Source organism: Thermobia domestica, chromosome 17, assembly GCF_964235325.1.
Source record: "Thermobia domestica chromosome 17, izTheDome1.hap1.1, whole genome shotgun sequence".
NCBI lineage: Eukaryota > Metazoa > Arthropoda > Insecta > Zygentoma > Lepismatidae > Thermobia > Thermobia domestica.
In genome coordinates this window covers 184273693-184289679 of record NC_137470.1, presented here as the reverse complement: position 1 = coordinate 184289679, position 15987 = coordinate 184273693, and the positions used below count along the sequence as shown (strand labels likewise).

General features: G+C 34.7%; 1 long non-coding RNA gene across 2 annotated transcripts; it reads right to left on the bottom strand.

The window, feature by feature from the left end:
• Positions 1 to 1845: 1845 nt before the first annotated feature.
• LOC145673865 (uncharacterized) lies at positions 1846 to 15580 on the bottom strand. 2 transcript variants are annotated; one of them, XR_014128835.1, is made up of 4 exons: positions 15439 to 15580; positions 8953 to 9017; positions 6051 to 6252; positions 1846 to 1984 (listed from the first exon to the last, which is right to left on the bottom strand). It is a non-coding gene; the product is annotated as an uncharacterized LOC145673865 (long non-coding RNA). The 2 variants fall into 2 exon arrangements; XR_014128834.1 differs by lacking the exon at positions 15439 to 15580 and adding an exon at positions 15096 to 15182.
• Between the last annotated feature and the right edge of the window lie 407 nt (positions 15581 to 15987).

Below are 15987 nucleotides of genomic sequence, written 5' to 3'. Positions count from 1 at the left end.
TCACTCACAGAGAGCGGTTCACTTCTTTTGTCAACGTACACAAATTCTACTCATCTTGCTGAGCTGTTTACAGACATTTTTCTTAGATATATCGAATGTTTGTTGATGCATTCTTGACTTTTTTTCGGATCACACACATGACAACTTCTATGCTTCTCTACCTCCGCTTGATTGTGACTTATCTGGCCACTCCTGTAAATTACGACAGAGTTCCATAGCCAATTTTGCATCATTATGTAAGCTAATGTACTACGTCAATGATCTGTTTTATCAATGTTTCTGCTACTGAAATCAAAAACAGACACCTTTAGTCGGTGGTAATTACACGCAGTTTGGGTGGCTGTTAGTCCAAATCATGTATGGTGCCACTCCAAAACATCCAGAAGATTCATAAAATAAGCAAAATGACATCTATACGTTTTTCCCCTGCATGTATAGTTGTGAACTATATAATTGAAGGAATCAACCAACCTTTTTGTTTCGTTGTAATATACAGGGTGTTTCAAAACAACACCAACGACGTTCAGGAAGTGGTTCCTGACACCAAGATAAGACGAAAAGCAGACCAACCTGGGTGCATAAATGCTTCCTTTCGGAGTTATAGGCTGCCAAAAACGTGAAAAAATGAGCTTTAAAGCTCCATAGCTCCAACACTATGGGATCTACCGTAGTCGGGTTAAGATTTCATTTAGTAACTACTATGTGCCCTATCCAGATATCCATGTTTCACAATCCTGCGGTATTTCCGCAGCAATTTTTATAGAGGTAGTTGGTGAGTGCTTCAAATTATATGCCCGTAGCCAAAATGCCTCTATAAAAATTGCTGCGTGAGTACCGCAAGATTTTGAAACATGTATTTTTGGATAGCACACATATTAATTCCTAAGTGAAGTCTTGACCCGACTACGGTAGGTCCCATAGTTTTGGAGTTATGAACCTTTAAACTTCTTCTTTTTTATATATATTTTCGGCAACCTATAACTCCGAAAGGAAGCACGCAGATTGGTCTGTGCTTTCTTCTTATCTTGGTGTCAGGAATCACCTCCCGAACCTTGTCGGTATTGTTTTGAAACACCGGAAAAAAATTAAGAATAATAATAATATCTGGCTTATTATTCTTGTGTGGATGAAATTTATTTTCGTGACACATACTGGATAAAAGTACACTGAAGAGATTTCCTTCGAAGCATAAGATACAAGTGTGAATTTGTCATTATTAGACATCAGATTTTTATGCACTTAAATTCATGAAATATGCAAGCAGCTATGCTGCTATATACGTTGAAATATGCACACTTCTAGAATATGCGAGATATGCTCTTAAGCACTAATATATGCTCTAAGCTTTGAAATATGCATTTATATGCATTATAAAAGTTCAATTTATAGCTGTATTATTGTTGTTAGAAAGTCCTACCAAGTTTAACAGAAATGCATATATGCAAACAAAATATGCATTTGCATAAAAATCCGAAGTCCAGTCATTATATACGAATAAAAATGTGTGAGGCTCTCTCTGTTGCATAAAATATGGTCACAATCCCTCAAAAATGACGGGCCCCTCCAACATAAACCTGCTGGCTATACCCCTGTTGTATTCACGTTCTAACTTTATGATGAAGAAACCTGTAATAACTGTAATAACTCTCTAAATTCACAATCACTGTTGCATTGTGTTTTTGTCTATTTGATGGAAGTTTCCCCGTTCAAAGTTTACCGACTTGATACCTTCCGATCCTGTTGCGATAGCCTGTTCTGAATATTAATCGGCTATTTTATACCACATACATAAAAACAGTTGGTAAGAAATATCACGCTGTTAGAAAAAAAACACATTTATTTTAATTTAGAAAAATAGTTTATTGTAATTCAAAACAAAGAGTGAACATGATTTTATGAAATAACGAAAATATATGACAATGTGCATGTAACAAATACCCTTATGTTTACCTGAGGTTAAATTGGTGTTTTTGTTCAAAATTTCCTGTAAAGAGAAATAGAAACATTGAAACTTATTAAATTAAACTTACAAGTATAATAGTTATACTATATAATAGTTACCTAATAATAGTATAATAGTTACACTATTAGGTTACTTGTATAATAGTTACCTAATACAGTACTATCAATACTAATAACCTTAGTTTTCAATCAGGATTTACCACTACAGTAAATACATTTTAGAAATGCTTCAGTAGCTACATATATTAACATTGTTTTCATTTTTCTTTATCTTTACTTGCCATATACGAGGGGTACCCAAAAGTTTTAATTATTATAAAGAAGTTATACAGATATTTACATCAAACATGTTGTGCATAATATTGTCTTTTCTATGCATACTTGTGCAAATATCAAATATATGTCTAAAGTATTTTTGTTTTCAAAGCCTTAGAAGACATCAACCTGTATGATGAACAAAATTGAAGCCCAAAGTGTCACAAAGTTCCTCCATTTGAAGGGCAACAACGCACGCCAAATCCATGACGAAATGAAAGTTGTCTATGGGGATGAAAGCCCATCATATGATACAGTTGTAAGGTGGAAGCGGAACATTCAAAGTGGTCACATGTACCTCACGGACGAGCCACAAGCGGGGAGGCCCTCAATCAAGGATTATCTTTCCATGGTGATGAAATTGTAGTGTTTAATCCTCGAAGACAAACGTGTAACCATCCAGACGATTAGGAATGAGACTGGTCTCATTTATGGTAGTGTGTGGAAAATTGTTCATGAGGAACTTTACATGTCTAAGGTATGTGTGCACTGGGTTCCTCATTTACCGACACCTTTTCAGAACCACCAGATCATTCATTTCAAGTTGCTGTCGACAAAGCAAGGGCGTGTGGCTTCCAGGTATTACATCATACATCATCCGTCTTATTCTCCCGACCTCGCATCCAGTGACGTTTCCCTGTTTCCTCAAATGAAGAATCCGTTGCGTTGTCACCATTATGACAACACATATGATGTCACTCATGAGGTGGAAGAATGGTTTAAAGCACAATGTGCAGACTTCTACAATGATGGTGTTCGCAAACTGAAGCAACGCTGGGAGAAATGTGTAAATATGGATGATGATTACATAGAGAGGGGTTAGCAACTTCAAATCACAACAATCCCTGTATCCTGATATTTTTAACTATGATAATTAAAACTTTTGAATACCCCCTCGTATATAAACTTGTCTAAAAAGCGTTGAATCTTTGGATGTCAAAATTTAGGATACATTTATTGCGATTTGAAAATAACATTCAAAAGCTATGAAACCACATATGTCCATACACGTATGGGATTCTAAGATCATCTATTGCACTAAAGCTTCCATATTTTTTTAAAGAATATTCAGTACTTGTACCTACCTTCTGAACCATCAACAAAAATAGTCATTACCGAAATTCACTAGTTTTCGAGCACACATTATTATTATTATTATTATTATTATTATTATTATTATTATTATTATTATTATTATTATTATTATTATTATTATTATTATTATTATTATTTTGCCCAAAAAGTACTCATTGTGAAATGATATCTAGAAATAAAATTTCACGGAACATAAAACTGTTTGACATTTTAGACTACTTATTGAGAGAAAAGTCACCAAGTTAGTTTTCTATGCTAGTATTGTACTGCAAAAATATGATCTAAATTGATAGTTTCAAGTGGGTGATTTCAGACACACAACGATCAAAGATGCTTTATCATGGTAACATATTTTTAAAAATATGAGATTTTTAATTTTGTTTATTATTCTACAAACATGACTAACTAATCTGAATTAGCCACTGAATTGCAGAGCAAAATTAAAGACAAGAAATAAAAATTACACAAACGAGATGTATGATCCAAATTCATGCTTCAAAGCCTCACTTATTATTATTTTTTTTATTTCGTTCACAGACTATAGGAGATAAAAACAATATAACATCATATCGTCTACAGTAGTATTATTCATTTCTTGGATTAATTGGATTGATTAATTAGAAAATGAAAATTTTTAAGTTTTACGTCCCACGCTAATGCCTGATAAGCTAAGGGAGACGGTGATGATGAGAAATGAATGAAATAATGGAATGAATAAAGCAGGAGGAAACGGGAGAACCCCCGAGAAAACCCATGCACACGTTGTTTTTTCACCAGAAAGACCACTTAGAGCGAGCTGGCATCGAATCAGGGATCTCGCGCACCAGACTTGAACGCTTTACCATTGAGCCACAGTGGTCCTCGATTAATTAGAGTTAAGTGTATTTTTCAGCATTGATGTTACGCAAGTCGTGGATGCACAGTTTAAGATAGAATCCAGACACCCTTAATGCGTTCAATGCTCTTTCACCAAGAATCTGACCCGGTACTCCATGTATCTTGCAGGCTAGCTACTAAACCACCGGAAGTGGGGGATTGAGCTAAGTGCAGTACTCTCTTACAGCAATAATGAAAGTTTTTATTTTTTTATTATTATTTTTTTTTTTACTTCAAATCAGAAATCGTAGGGAAATGGTAACGAGAGTCTACAATGAACGAAGATGTATTTTTTCCCTACTGACCTAATGCTTTTTATCTACAAGCATCGCACATATATCTATTTACACAATTGGGGCGCAGTGGCTCAGTGGTAGAGCGCTTACGTTTTGTGTGTGGGGTCCTGGTTCGATCTCCGGCCAAGCAAGTTTATGGTGGACAACATCGTGTCCGTGGGTTTTCTCGGGGTACTCCCAATTTCTCATTCCACCAATTCTTCCATCATCATTTGCTTCCTTTAATCATCCGTTTACCTTAACCTAAAGGGTATAATAATGGGACGCTAAACTGAAAGAAGATATTTACAGAAAACTCGAATCCCAGGGGAGACAAACTTAATATCCATTATTGTACAACAAAGATGAGACAGATACGTTTTACGTTTGCTCCCACAACTTTTAATCCATCGATTCTTTCATCGTTCAAAATTTTCATTAATCAAAATTAAATGCAGAGCAAGAATTGTAAGTAGACTATACATATCGTCCATTCACGTTTTTAAGATGTGAGCAGCAATACTAAGAAATATGTAGCGAGAAAGGTTGATAGGAGTCATAACTCCGCAAGTGTTTTACATGCAAAACTATCAAAGCCGTCATCAAGATATTTATTTAATTATCAATCCTTTCTTTTAGATCAAGTTCTTCTTTCTGCTCCTTATGTTTACTAATTTGGATTAGTAAAAAGTGATTTCATTTGATTTTGAACTGAGTTTAATGTTTCGTTCAACAGCGAGGCTATATGAGACGTGAATCTATGGATTAACGTGTTATCCGAAGCACTTGAGTTCCCCAGGGAATCGAACCTTGGTCAATCGCGCCGTAGTAAGAACCTGAGAGTCAAACTGTGATGGGAAGTAGCGCAGGGATAGATGTGGCTGATGTTAAAGTAATAACCACGGTATTTTTCATTGTAGAAAAAGGCGAAAATGTTAACAAAAGGGTGTCTCATAAAGAACGTAACTTTCAAAATGTCCGCCATTTCTGTTCTTGTAAGTTGGCAGCACTGAGTATTACAACGATTTTCATCTGTTATCTTTGTGCTTAGTAGACATGGAGCGCCACATAGCACATGATCGTCATCTGTTTCCTGTACGTGAAAGAATGGAACACTTCACGACGGAACAGTGTGTTATAATAGCGAAAAATTATTTCAAATGTGGCGAATGTTCTGCAAAGACTGTTCACAAACTTCGCAAAATGTTTGGTCAACGTAATGCACACAATAAGTCGACTGTAATGAGACTCATTATTAAATTTGAGAAAAAAACAGTTTGGTTATGCACATCCTCGTCTTACTCCTACTGCGAAAAACATCGCCATCGTGAGTGATAATGCTGGTGTGAGTCCGGATGCGCTATTCAGAGCTCCGTGACTACTAACCACAAAGATAACAGATGAAAATCATATAACGTTCAGTGCTGCCAACTTGCTACAACAGAAATGGCGGGCATTTCAAAAGTAGCGTTCTTTATGGGATACCATTTATATTACACCCAGTACATAATTGTTGTTAATACTTACATTTGATTACCATATGTCCGGTTTCTTCTCTTCTTTCTTCTTCTCCTCTTCCTTCTTATATTCGTGTTTCTCCTCTTTCTTGTGGTGGACGTGGTGGTGGTTTTCAAAGTGCTTGTGTTCGTGGACGTGTTCGTGGCGGTGGTGGTATGGATGCTTGTGGTAGAAATACTTTGGGTGGTGCTCAATGTGCTTTTCTTCTTTCCTGAAACAAAATCATTTCAATATATTTTCGTTTAGCCATTATCAAATTGGCCAAATTATATGGCATAAAATAGTTGTTAAATCTCAAACGTAATAATAATAATAATAATAATAATAATAATAATAATAATAATAATAATAATAATAATAATAATAATAATAATAATAATAATAAAAATGTACTTAATATCGTAACTTAAATTACTTTATTTCTAAAGAAATGGAGCGGGCGGGAAATTGTGAAAGGCCGGCTTAGATCAGTAACCAAGGTCTTATCAGTGAAATTTATATGTTTTGAGGGAGATTACATTTCTGTAGAACTGAGAATGGATGATGTCGAGGGTCTTGAGAAATCCCCTTGATTTGACTAAAATAAAACCTAAACGGGTAGGTTCGTGCTTGAACGATACTTTTAGCATCTTTTCAACGAAAAACTGTTTAGAAACTGTAATATCACTCGCTCCAGATAGGCAAGCATACACAGCTGTAGGAGTCCGTTAATGGGTTCTAAATTAATCGCTTGAGTTGAGTAAATCTCTAGCATACGTGTAATGAAAACTCCTTTTCAAAAACATGTAATTTATTCCATTAAATTTCGACATATGTAAATAACCAACAAGTAACAACAAATAAATATTCTTAGCAAGTCTAATTTTCTAAACTGTTTCCGAAAAATAATTTTAAATTTGGTCCGTGTTGAATCAATTATCAAGTTTGGTAGTGAAAAGTAGTTGTCAAACAACAATACCATTTTCATTAATTTTCAGTTATTAATTTCGAAATAGTTTTCGAAAACAAACATGCCAGAAAGGCCAAGAGACATATAGTCTCTTGTGTGCAAATGAACACCAACACCCAATAAGTTCTGTTAAAATAGCTATTATATCTAAAGAAAAAAAAAAGAAAAATAATAGGTTGAAATTTAGAATAACTAAACCTACTGAATACTAAGTGTACATTTGTACACAAATTCACATACTACATACAAGCCCATTCTTCACACTATAGTATACTCATATTTAATTTAGCACTACTATTTCACAAGGAAATCAACAGAAACATCTGTTCCATTAACAGGTTAAGTGCCACACATATCGCAACAAAAACATCCAATATGGCCAAAATGTATGTTCATCATTTCTGTTTTCTTTGTGTCATAAGTAGTAATTTACTCACTTTAGGTAATTGCGTACTATCGGTACTATGTAATATTGATAATTTCTTCAGGTGATACGTTAGTTTCACGCGACCCATGTAGACCGACGCCCGGAATAGGCTTAGTGGCTGTGTGAGGCCAATATTTCGTCACTCAAATCTTAGAAGATTGTGTCTGAATTTTCCCGGGAAAATGTGAACGCAGTAAGTAAGTAACAAGTTTGGTATAGTGGCAACTTCTGCACGCTGTCTTATACTTTTACTCCATGTGATTATTGCATTGATCAGTTTTGAGTGACTTGAAAATACATTAGACATTTGGGTAATGTACAAAGCACGATCTATTTTTGCCACTTTGGCTAGAGCCGTGTAAGACAACGTTGCACTCACAATTCCACAGGCCATGGCTGTTTTTCGTACTACCAGACCGACTATTATACACTGCAATAGGATTTAATGTTAAAAGTGAGATCAGTGAGCCATCACAGGCCATAAGCTAACAGAAGGTTGTGCGAGACAAACCTGGCACCACGTGGTCATAAGGAAATATTTTACGTGAGACCAGTGTGGTATTACGCGGAAGCAAAACTTCCTTCATTACCTTAATTCAAGTCGGCAGCTGTCAGCGCGAGAGCAACACACGTAATTTCTACCTAGATGGCAGCACATATTAAAGTCCAATCAGCTGTCTTTAGTTTGGCCTTTCATATTGCAGAGTCTCTAACTTTAATTATTATTTTTTTTTCTAAGAATGTTACAAAACTGAAATGCATTTGCCACGTAAAGAAAATTGTTATGACCAACTTAAAGCAGTGTGGTGACTTCTAGCAAGATGGAAAATTTTACTTGACAATTCTTTTATTAAGTGGTATCAAGGCAGCTTACCTGCATGTGATTTGTTCAAATGATACTAAAACTTTTACAGCATAATAGTGTACTGCAAAAGAATGAATTTTAGGTAAATGTATGACTATCAAATTAATACTAATGCTAGGTAAGCGTAAGGTTCATGGAATATTTTATTTTCGTCTTAAGTGTTTCTCCTTATTTTCTAGAACTTTGCTGCTGTCAGTTGTAACCAATTAGAGGTTTAGTGACAGTCACGCAAGTGATTGGGACGGTCATGAAAAAGAAATATTCATGCATTGTCACGATCTCCTGATTTCGAATGATGTCTTTATGTTTTTAATTCGTATTAAGTCAGTGCAATTGAAAGTTTGTTGGACTGAATGAGTAAGTCGTAACGGTGAATTGATTAATTGACATTATCATCTTCCTTCACATGTTTTAATGCATGCCTGCAACATGGTAACGCTGAGAATCGTTCTGCCCTATTAGCGGGAATAATTCATGAATGTGAATAGTATGGGAACTTGGTTTACTTCAGTGAATGGTGTAGAAGAACACAGGAACAGACGGGGATACAACTAGAATAGTTTACGCATGTTGCAACAAGTCAAATATCATGCCATCCCCTTTTGTTTCTCATAAATATGAAAAAGCAAAGGGAAAATAAGGAAGATTAAATAAAACTAATTCTACTTACTTCTCCTCCTTCTTTTCGTCTGCGAGAACGCAGACCACCGCTCCAACTATGAGCACGAAGAGGAACTGAAAAATAAGAAAATATTACTTAAGTAAGTGAAAGTGAAAACTTATGTCCAATAAATAATATCGTAATAAAACTAATAGTAGAAACGAGTAATATACAATGGACCATTCTCACTTAACGCCGGCACGCTATATCCAACTGCATAGGATGTTCAAAATTTAATTTATCCAGTTTCTATTTTAAAGGGAGACAGGATAGCTTCTGCTAACCCTTGGAACAGAAATAGTAGGGAAATATATCTCAGAGTTATTTGAAAATAATATAAAAAAAACTACTAATGTTGTCACTACTAAGTTATCTGTCCCAAATAGCATTTTCAAAGTTTGAAGTAGTTATTCCACATTGACTAGTGTGAGACGCAAAATAAAATCATTACGATCGTAATCAGATGTTCACATAGAAATTAAGAATATAACCTTTCTTTTTTAATAATTATCTTTGTTATTTTTTAAAAAAAATAAGTAAGTTGTGTCCTGTAATTTTCTGTCACTTAAGTTACTCTCTGGTTCTATGAACTCCAAAAATATGGCAGGTTTCAAAATACAACGTTACATGGTTAGTTTTTTTTCTCTGAATGTTTCATGCTTCAGTGTAATCAGTAGGGGGCCGATGATGGGTATACGTTTTTGATCTTGTGAAAGAAAACATGTACATGAAAGATGAATGCGTAAGTAGGTTTAATATGTGTCACGTAATTACCAATGTTTTAGAACTGTTCATGTTGCTTAAAAAAATATACTTAATATATTCTGACGCACTGACCTATCATTTTTAAAGTATTAAAACAGATTGCATTCAAAGTTAGTAATCTGATAAGTTTATTTTTCTTTAAAAATATGCAAAATACCACATACGTTACTGTCACGTACGTTACCAAATGTTTCATTAATTTACGTGACCGTAGTAACTTATGTGACTTCAAAGAACGCCTCTGATATAGAAGAAGAAATATTTCATCAATAATTGTCATTCTGTAGTACATTGATATAAATAATAATCTCCAAAGTAATGAATAAATTTTCTATTTTATTCTAATGGAAAACGAACGCCGATCAATTGGCTTGCATCTGCAATAGCATTTGTCCAATTGGCTTATTGCTTTTTAAACATAAAAAATCAGTTTACTTATTTATTTAGCTGAACTATTACTGTGCTGAAATTATTAAGTGTAATAGCGTGTTTGGTGCAAAAATTCAAATAATTATTTTTATGTTTTAAATTAAATGTTGGTCACATTCTTAAACATGATTTTCTTATGGACCATTTCATTATATACTCTAATCGTGTTTTTCAATTCTTTAATAAATATGTCAAGTACACGTAATATTATTTAAAACATATATTATTATTATTATTATTATTATTATTATTATTATTATTATTATTATTATTATTATTATTATTATTATTATATTATTTTATATTAAAATATAAGACAAAATTTTAAAAAAATGCAAACAAAACATAAATTAATTTAAAATCGTAATGAAGAGAACATATTTTTTTTTCTGTGCACTCGGTATTTTTATCTGTGAATAGGTCGGTACTGAGACGGAAATATATGAAAAATTTCAATGTGGAGTTTGATAAGTGTTTCAGAAGTTACTTTTCTTCTCTTTCTTCTACTAAAATCTAAACTTTAGTACAGTAATTGTGCGTACATGACACATATGTTACTTTCTTGTCACATACGTTACTTTCATCATTGTAGCAAATTTCCTTCAATAAAAGCCGTTAAAAATATGTTTTTCACGCCATAATGCATATCTTGTCTAGTTCTGCAAAACAAATCAATTCCACAAGCACAAAATAACTCGCTTTAGTGAAGAAGAGCATACGGTAACCTAAGTGATATGAATTATAACATCTTTCTAAAAACGTTATTTTTTTGCAAAATGCAGATGAAAATTGTACACCAAAACATGGAATCTTTACTAAAACGTTCTAAGGATCTTAACAAAATGTTATTTTCGTTATTTATTGAAAGTCATTTCTGACTTTTTTCTTGCATCACCTATCAGAGTAAAGTGAGAATGACCAACAAACACATATAAATTTAATGGAAATATACTTATCAATGTATGGAGGGCCGTGGTGCCTCAGAGGTAGAGCGATCATCTCTGGTGCATGGGGTCCTTGATTCGATCCCAACTCAGCCCAAGTGAGCTTTGTGGTGGGCAAATACCGTGTGCGTGGATTTTCTTGAGGTTTTACTGTTTCCTTCTACTGTCTTCATTCCACCGTTTCATTCATCTCTCATGAACACCGTCTCCTTTAGCCTGGGTGGCATAACCGTGGGACGTAAAATTTAAAGATTTCATTTCAATGTATGGGTGTTAAAAACACTTCAGGAACTGAATTCGAGAACAATAAGTTGGTAATCTCAGCGCCAAGATGTTGGAAGTAGTGTGTTAGGGCAAACTCTGTACTACGTAAGGAACAATATAACAATAGTTGCAGTGAAGTGAGCAGACCTTGATAGAGTAAACTCGGTGATTTATTTGACTTTCAAAGCGCAAATTGTTTATAGTCGGCTATATGGTACAGACGTGACGACAGTGAGAAGTGTAGTTTGGTGTGTCGCGAGGGACAGTGTTCACAATGATGATGGCCTAAAAATAAAAATAAAAAACGAACAATAAAAACACATAGCTGAAGAGGAATAGCTGTCAGAAGAAGTGATTATGAGTCTGATGTGATTTATGTGTAGGGAACGTTCAAAGAAGATTATATCAGTAGTGTTCCGCCCTATTGTGCAACACGGTCGGAATATTCTGGTTTTCAGTGGGTCTTGCGCGTCAAGGCTTGTAATTGTATCGCCTTTATAGGGAAATATGTGAACTCTATAGCTTTGATGATCACGTCGGATTTCAGAATTGTAATAAGCCAGTTTACACAGTTGGAGCTATTGCGGCGTGGTTTGAGGAACATCGATTTGAACACATTGCTTAGCCTACTTAATCCCCAAACCTCAATGGAGATCCAAGTCCGGTACAGATTTCCAAATCCGGCCTCTCTCACGAAACTGAGTGATGCACTGCAGGCAGAATGGAGTGATTTTCTCACTTGCTATCCCTCACGACCTCAATTACCCTATTCAACGCCTCATCACAGCTGATCTAAGGGTAAAAGGTAGACCAATGATATATTAGTCTCTCCCATGGAACTGAATGATACACTGCACGTGGAACGATGAGATTATTGAACTTGCTACCATTCACGACCTCTGTGACTCCATTACATGTCGCTTCAGAGCTCCTCTGAGGTCGAAAGGTGTTTCAACGCTACATTAATTTGACAATTTGGACTTTTTCACGTGTCCCCATTAAATAAATACGTATCTGTATTCATAGGCGAAGAAAAATTTACCCTCTCAGCTACATCTAATTTAAATCGAAATCAATACGGGTGTCTTAAATCTGAAAATAAATATATTTTATGTTCCGTTAAATTATTTTAGGGAGCTTTGCCTAACATTTTCCTTAAATTTAAATATCTATATCCGGATATTGGGCACAGGTAAAAAGTGGGTTAACAACATTTTACCTGTGTCCAATATCAATCCACGTTAAGAGTCTTCATCTCGGCGAAATTAAAATACCGCTAATTTTACAGTAATTATGTGATATCTTCAAATAGACAAAAGATAATCGAAATGTGGAACAAGAGCGCCCTAGACAATACTATTTTACATAAGAAACCGTTATCACGACTCACTTATCTACTTTCGATTTCCAGCCATTTTGAAAATCGGCATTTATTTTCGCGTTTCTAAACAGCTGAAAACGGAAAGCCACTAGGTGACTTGTGATAACGGTACATAACGGTTAGCGGTGATAACGGTTAGCAGTATTTTAATTTCTCCGGGATGAAGACTCTTGACTCTAAATTATAATTGTGAATTCTTGAAGGAAGAATACAGTTTTGATTGTATTCATATTAACCCACATCAAAATCAAAAACATATTATAATCACCAACAATAAGCAGAAAATAAACTATGAAGTGAAGAACTTATTTGTCTAACGGTTATAATTTTAAATTTGCTACAAATAGTAAGCTGTCGGATATGGGTTTTCAAACGTCACTGAAGTGGCTAGTTACGGTCATCACTTCAGCTACGTAGTTTGAATTAATAACATTTTGCATTCTTAGTATTGGTTAGCAAATAAAGTGGTGTCCACTTGAAGCTAGAAATGTTGTATGGGCCTCTAACCCGTATTTCCGGAAATCATTTCATTACTAGTTTTAATAATTTACAAGAAATTACGTTGTGCACCACATTGCACTGAAGGAAAAATTGATCCAAAGCAAACCTAACAGAAGAAACTGAACTACTTCTCCTGATGACTATACAACTATTCTGAAAAGCCGTACCTCCTTATTGAACTTCAAAACAAGTAATATTTTAGTGCTTGTTTAATAGCACTGAGAAAAAAAAAACATGTGATCTGGACTGCAGAATATTGCAGAAATATACGGAATTCGTATGTTTACAAGGGAAGTCTGGACGGAGCATACGTTACCCATATGCTACATATTTTTTCCCGCTTAGATGTTACATCATGCCGCTACAGGAAGTCTGACATCTAAGTTTTCCGCACGTATATTACATGCTTCACCTGTATGTTACATACGTCTATCTGCATGTGAGATCCTTACCGCCTTTACACAATTCTTTCTTTCATACGGAAATTACGTATGGATGGAACACTTATTCGGAAAGTACTATAAAACGTACGTTTTCATTTATATGTTTGTTGCAGGATGTTACATAGGGTTGTACGTTAAATGGAAAAGTCTGTAGGATTTACGCACCTAACCTACGGTTTTATGTACGCCACATATTTTTTTCCTCAGTGCTATTATTTTTTTCTCTTTGTAGAATCTAAGAATTAATATGTACTTTAATACATAAGCAGCTGATTTATTCACTAGATAGTAATGTCTGAGTTGAGTTGAGTTGATTTTGAGTTTAACGTCCCATTCAGCAGCGAGTCTTCTACTGCATCGAAGTAACGAAGGACAGAATCACAGATAAAGAAAAAGCCTGTTGAGGTACGTAAAACCGTAGGTTACGTGCGTAAATCCTGTAGTTTTTGGACTTATATAACATCGTGCAGCAAAAGAATAACGGAAAACGTATGTTTTATAACACTTTCCGTATAAGTGTTCCATCTATACTTACTTTCCGTATGAAAGTAAGAACTGTATGTTGGCGGTCAAGATCTCACATATGGACGTATATAACAGACAGCTGATGCATGTAAGACACGTATGCGAATGTAATCTACGGAAGACTGTTATATATCAGACATCCTGCAACGGTATGATATAACATCTAATTGCAGTGCCCATGTAGCATATGGATAACGTATGTTCCGTACAAATTTCTGTAATAAACATATGAATTCCGCATGTTTCTACAAGCCGCGCCGAGCGAAGTAGCTCAAGTGGTAGAGCGTTGGCTTCGCATTCTTGAGGCCGTGGGTTCGATTCCCGCTGTCGAACATCCTGACTGGGGTTTTCCAGGGTTTTCCTCAGTCCTTCCAGGCAAATGATGGGATGGTACCTACTAAAACAGGCCCTGGCCGATACCATCCCAAATCCTTTTCACTGTTATTGTTGTTGTTGTTACATATCCAGTGTAAAATGGCCTCTGAGCTGTATCTGGTGATTGTTAAATAAATTTAAAAAAAAAAAAATATTCCGCTGTCCAATAACGGATTTTTCTCAAGTACTAAAGTCAGTTCCGAAGCACATTGAAGTCTTGAATCTGGTGCACTTGTCGGGTGCATAGTTCACCATACAATGTCAATTTTCACAACTTAGATCGTTCCCCACCACACTATATATCCTTAAAGAGAGCTGAGTAACAGAAACATGCCACCGACACTGGCAAATAACAGGAATAACAAATGTTCGAAAGAGGTATGTACTTCCAAGGTAACAATATGCTTAGATAGATTAAATAATTTGGCTATTATTAAACTGTGTCGACTATTTTAAGATCATGAAGCACAGAAAAATCACTATTTAGAATACAAAACATTAAAAAAAAAGCACAATATACTTTACCACCGTTCTTGGACTCATATTGACTATGAGAAGAATGCGGTGTAGCTCTAACGAAAACTACGCTCTCATCACGGAATCTACTGATTTATATACCAGAATAAACCAACAATAATTAAGTAATAATGCACTGCCATTTTTTAATGACTTTAATGAGGAATCGAAAATTCGAGAAGAAATGAAGAACTATGCACGACTAACAACAATAATTAAAGTCTTAATTAACAATGAATGAGCACACTATGCTTTCAAATCACTGACCTTTTCCCTAACATCACGATTTTGAAAGAACAAATGTAAATAAACTTGAAATATAAAGAACAAAAAATATTTTGGTAAATACTACCATATTGTCCACATGAATTATTCGTAAGGAGTGGTAACTAAACTTTCATTTTCTTCCACGCCTTATTCAGCTGATAATCTATACACTATATTTAAAATTTATTCGATAATCGTGAAGATAAGGAACTACTCCTTCCATTTGCTTTGCAGGTCTGATAATCATTTTGCATATTATCAATTCATGTTCAAACAATTTGCTTGTCTTCTTTTTCTTCTCAATAAGTTTATTCCTTTTGTTTCGGTCTGAGTATTGAGAACAATGTCTACTCCATTATTTTCCGTTCCCATTATCTTTATTTACCTTTTAATTATTGTTCTTAATAACTCTTCTTTCCCTATGATATTCTTTTTTAAGTATAGCTGCTCCTTGTACGGTTAGGAAGTACAAAGCGTATACAACTAATCATGTTATTACAGGGAGATTTTATTTACATTTCGTTATTTTCTCTTCCTATTTTGAAGTAAACATATTTCCTACTAATTTCTAATTCATAGTTGTGATATTTAGTATGTGAGATTGATTCTTTGCAAATAGTATGTGCATACCGTA